Here is a 5981-nt window from a genome sequence, read left to right as displayed (position 1 = left end):
TCGCTGTCCGCCTACCATGATTAGTGTTCGTGACGACAGCGCGCGCGGCAGAGTTGTAAACACGAGCGTGCGCGATCGGTAGATCGATCTTATACAAACTGTGTATAATGACGTCGACATTAGTTATACGATACTGTCGACGGGATATGAATTGTACGTCGGGAACCTTCCCTCCCTTTTCCCGGTTGTCGGGAGATCGGTCTTGAAGGCGGGTACCCGACGGGGGAGGGAAGGAGGGAGCTCGGGAGATTCGATCGGGAAACACCGAGAGTTCCCGGTGAAACCCCCTTTTCGGGCTCTCCTCTTAGTCGTTAACGAACGAACGTAGCCGACGCAGCCAACTTCATCGGAGCCGGCGGAACGCGCGACGGGAAAAATACGCGTCCGAGGATTAATCGCAGGGTCGTAATTCACGAAAATAACAGCGCGCGCCGCCGCGCTTAATCGCGAGCGAGCGAGGAAATCTCGCGCGGTGACTAATTGTTAATAATTAATTTGCGAGACACAGGGCCCGGAGCCGTATCAACTTGTTCAAGATTGGCATCGGCCGGGCGGACGCATTAATATTAAACAACATTCGCGAAAGCGCAACTTCACGCGCCCGTCCGAGAGCGTGCGGGCGAGCGAGCACGCGGGGGGAAAGTTAAAGAGCGAACGCAATTTATAACGGCTCGCTCGCGTGCTTAATTACCGCCGTGTGTGCGTTAATAATAATCGCGCGGCGATCAGCTGTAACTTATAAGTTTATAACGTGGCTCGCAATTTGACGTAACCCTCTCGCGTTACACACAAGCGCCCACACAGGTCGCCGCCGCGAACACGCTCGGGATCTTGACTTTATTTATGCAACGACACTCGCGTGTCGTCTTATCGGCCGATTAGGAGGAGCGTTATTAGGTGACAGAGATCGCGTGGTAAGCGGCATGGTAAGCCGGCAGCGACCCGGTAATGTCCAACAGTCACGTTATACCGGGAGCCGCGGCGGCCGGGAAAATTCACGAGGAGTCAAGCGCTCGTTACTCACGAGGCGCGCGAGTACGCGAGAATGTGGTCTGATGAACGCACAGAAGAAGCATCAGAGCGTCGAAGAAGAAGGATAAGGGGATCCTTGACCACAGAGAGAGAGAGAGAGAGAGTGTGTCGATCTTGATTCCGCCTCCTCGGGCCGATTAGCCGAGGTGGTTTCGCGGGAAAAGCGAAAATTTCGCGGAGCGCTGAAACGTTACGTCGCCATCGTCGTTGCCGCCGCTCCCGCTTAATTGCGCGTTTAATTGCTCAGCTACCGTTTACGTGTACGTGCGGGGCTACCGGCCGGTGCTTCTCCTCCCTCGAGGTAACTTACGATCCACTGCGATCGCGATCGCGATATGGAGCCTCGTACATCGTATAGCTCCACGGTTATAAAGGGTGAGAGAGAGAGAGAGAGAGAGGAGTCGTTCTCGCCGATATGATAAGCCGATCGCTGGGCGCGTGTACGTTTTCGACGATATACGGTATGCGCATTAACGCGCGTACGCGTTCGATAAATATGAGAAATATTGTAGGAAGATATCTGAGGAAAAGATTAATTAGGAGCGCGTGCAGAGCGGCTATACATATACGCGAAGTCATCGTGAAGCGAAATGACAAACAAGCCGCGAGTTCGATCGGATACTCGAGCAATTTCAGGCTCAATTACAAAGACGTCGATCGATCATCGATCAAGCTGATCAAACAGGCGGAATAATGAGTGTATTAAGATAACGAGCGACCGTTACACAAGCGGAGGTAAAGCGATGAGCAACGAGCGAATTGTATTTGTCGTTGCATCATTAGGTGTCAGAAGGTTTCCCCGGCATACGTTATACGTGTACAACGTCGTAAACACGAGAACAAAATTCCCGAGATGCTTTCGCGTGTCAATTTTCTTCGCGCGATCATCGCCAGATATATATATATATGGAATCTGTTTTCTGTTCTTCGTTTCGAGAAAACGATCCATACGATTCGCAGAGACATTCCTCTCGTTCGTCGCGCACCTACACACCGTGCATCGAGAAGATTAAAGCGCATGCACAAGGCGCGCGTGCTCGCCCTCCAACACACGTTGACGCCGGCGAAAGAAGTGCGAAAGGTTCGACGTTAAAAGTGCATACGTGACGCTGAGGGAAAAAGGGTAGCGGCGTGATCAATACGCTAACGAGCCGGTGTACCACCGCGGTGCACCGTTGCATCGTCGAGTTACTTGGCGCGCGCGCGCGTTTACACACCGCCAACGCGGCGCGTTAACGTTTCCACGAGAGCGGAATCTCGACGAGCGAGGTTCACGGCGAGAAAAGTGACCGTGTTTTTATCGACGGCATCATCGCCGACGGCCGAACCTCGACGTGCTTTTTCTCCCTCTCTCTCTTTCTCCTTCTTTTCTCGCCCCCTCCCCGTCACCCCTCCACCTTCTTTTACCGGCGTAATAACACGGCTCACAATCAGCAGGAGCGCGGCTTGATTAGAAGAGGCGGAAGTCCACTGGAACGGCCTGTTAAAGCGCCGTTCTGACGTTTCGCCGCGGTTACATCCGCGGAATTGCGGCTGATCGCTTTTAATTCGAGACGCTCGTTAGCGGATTTGTATAAAACCGCGGGGCCCCGGCTTCGGGGAAGCCGTAAGCGCCTTTTATACTACCTCCTGCGCTTTCTCACAGTGCCGCCGGCGGCGGCGGCGGCTGGCGGATGCGTTTTCGCGCGATCTTGCGCGGAACACCGGCCGCCCGGTTCTGCCGATATTTTTATCGCCGCTCATTCCGAGTCATTTTTCAGGTGCTTCCACGAAAGTCACTACCGTGAACATTCCAACAAGTAGCCCTAAATATATTCACATAGTACTTACTTGAACGCAGTAATATTTTAATTCGTTAAAAACGAATGATAAAATGTGGAGTGTAAAATGTTTCCAAATTGAAGAGATTATTTACTAGAACTATGTGATACTTCTTTTCCACTGAAGAAATACAATGGTTTTAAATTTAGATTTTTCTATCCAGTAAATATTTTCTAAAAATAAATTCTGATAATTTTAATATTAGGAATTTAACGCCTGTCGCAATTGTTTTAACACATACAAGTAAATATCTACTTATACGAAAGACATCATATTGTATGTAGTCAATTATATTTTCACTTCTAATCAATATTTGCCAAAGATTTTATTTGAATCAAGTAAATATTACTTGAATGAAAAGCACTTTTTTCCAGTGTAAACTTAAGAAATTAATAGGATTTATTAGGTTGGTGTACAAAAAATTTGTCATTTTTCTTGGTCAAGTTTTCGTAGGAATTTGGGTGTCAAAAGGAAAATAAAAGAAAATTCTTATTAGACGTCTGCAGGAATACCGAGTCGACGTGGTTTATTTCGTTCGTCAGAATTATTAATTTTTCGAACTTGGATAACTTCGTTCTCTGTTTTTTTCTTTATTTGACAAACATGACGAATCTTTTGCATCAACCTAATATAAATTCAGCCGGCAATTCCACCGATTTTTCGAACACCAGAGTCGCGATGTTTTTCTCCTCGCGATCGCAATCTGCACACGCATTCTCTCGAGAAGGTCGATCGGGATTCTCCGCGATCTCGCCAATGAGGGGGACATCTGTCCCGCTGCGGATCTGTTCATTCGTCGCGCTAAACGCCGCAAATGGCGCGCGTTCCATCTGCCAACAACAACGAGATGACGAATACATCCCCGAGCGGCGCGAACGCGTGAAAATGCTGTAAGGGCGGCCGGTAATCCCGACATCACTCTTGACACTCGATCATGATTTTCAGCCGCGTAATCCTAACTGCGAAATAACATCGCGGGAGAAAAAGAGAGTTGGTCGAGCGTAATAACGGAATCGCGAAGAATAAATATATTGCGGCGGTGGAGCCGACTAATTACACGTACGTACGCGTGAAATGCTTTGTTACACCTTCTCCCGCGAATTTCCAAACGAGATTGTCTTGAGACACCGCGGTTGGCGGCAGCGCGTGTCAGGAATCACGCCATCATCGTCACGGCACGCGAACCTCTCGCCGTTACACGAGTTGCGCGAGCAACTTGCGAGAAAATTGTGCGAAAATGGAGAAACGGATAACGAACGACGAAGGGTCGGCGGCGACATTGTCGGGCGCCATGCGAAATAGAGAGAAAAAGAGAGAGAGAGAGAGAGAGAGAGACGAATCTCACGTGAGCGAACGAACGAGTGTGCGCACACACGGGGAAATTTGATTTTGTTGTCGGCTTACAATACTCAATTATCCCTTGGGTGGACCGAGACGTAACATCTGCCGTGGAGAATCCGCCCTATCCTGAGGCTCGTCCTCTGCGACCGACTGTTTCCGATGTTAGGGGATGCGGTCGAGGCGGGCACGGCAATGAAAATCACGGCCGTAGTCATATCGGCGTTTTCACGTACCGAAAATCCTGAGCAAAAATGTCGGCTGAAAATCTCTTCAAGAATTCAGTCGCACGCGTCCGACTTTCGTCGAGGCTCCTCCTCAGGAGCTCGAATTGAGCGATACTGTTTTTCACCGTGTTCGAATTGCCTCATAAATTTTCACGCAACGTCGATTTTTCACTTATTCCCACCTCAGCGATTCCTACCTTTACGCGAATTATTTTCTGAAATTACGCCGACGTCGTAAATCCTTGCGGTCGGACAGCCGGACGTAGCCGACGATCGTTCGACGTCCGGCGCTTCCAAGAGCAAAAAAAGGAGCGGACGGTAACGGGGAAGCATCTCGACGATTTAGCCGTCGAAGTGATACGTCTACGTTTAAGAAACGATTATGCGTGGGCAAGAAAGAGAGAAAGAAAGAAGTGGAAAGAGAGAGAGAGAGAGAGAGAGAGAAAAAGAGAAAGAATGAAAGAGAAGGGGAGGGAGAGAAAGAGAGACTGTGCTGCTAAAGCCAAGAGCGTATGCCTAACACGGTACGGCGCCGTGGAAGTGTTGATCCCATAACAAACTCAATCCAGCCGCGTGCGTAAAAGCTTCATTTAGCCGGCGCGTCGGCGGATAGCACCGTCCTTGCAACGCCGTGGCCGTGTTGGTGCCGGTTCGTCAAGGTGTGGTGCTGGTAGATCTTCCCCGTCCGGGTGATCAGATTTGATGGACCGATCGTTACAGGATATAATTACTTGGCAAGGCGAAGCCTCTTCCTCACGCACGCATGCACGCACGTAAGCACACACATATACACATGCGCGTCCCGTTGAAATAAGCATGTGCACGCTACACATATACGCTTTTCATATGCATATTCATGTGCAATAACGTATAAGCGTAATATCTTCTCGCGATGTTTTGTTATCGTATGTGTATGTCTCGTTTATATATCGAGATTAGAAATTAGTTTGTGCACGTAGAGGAACGTCGGGCATGAAGACGCGATGTTCTAGGAATTCGTGAGATTAAGTAGAGGAAATTTGAAGAAGATGGAAATTTGTCGAAACTCTGTATGGAAAACATGTTCAAAAGATTGGTTGCGTAATCGAGTAGTCATCGCAGGCATGAAAGCGTGATACTCGTACGCGTATGCATGTAACTAAGTACCCGACTAAGTATATAATTGTATAAGACATGCCATATGTATATAAATACACATACATACAGCCACACATACACACACACACACACACACACACATATGCACACACGCGTGTCCAGCAGGCTCCCCGATCTCTCGGGGCCCGCAACCGGCCCTCCTCACCTCCACCCTTCCAGAACCCCCACCTTCGTCCTCGCCGACCTTACGTACACCTCCTGCTCCCCTTCTGCCATCCTCTTTTTATCCGGTCGCCAGGTACACGTGAGGAAACATGGCCGCATGCCTCCTCACATGGGCCAAACAATGGCGGATACACGGGCCTCTGCCCGTTGTTTGCCCGCTCATGCTTCGATGAAGTAGGACTCCGGCCACACAATGCTGCAACTTTTTTTTTTTCTATATCCCTTCTTCTTTTTTCCTCC

This window comes from Dinoponera quadriceps, unplaced genomic scaffold (assembly GCF_001313825.1).
Source record: "Dinoponera quadriceps isolate SergipeBrazil2010 unplaced genomic scaffold, ASM131382v1 scaffold71, whole genome shotgun sequence".
NCBI classification, from domain to species: Eukaryota; Metazoa; Arthropoda; class Insecta; order Hymenoptera; family Formicidae; genus Dinoponera; species Dinoponera quadriceps.
This window is presented reverse-complemented; position numbering follows the sequence as displayed.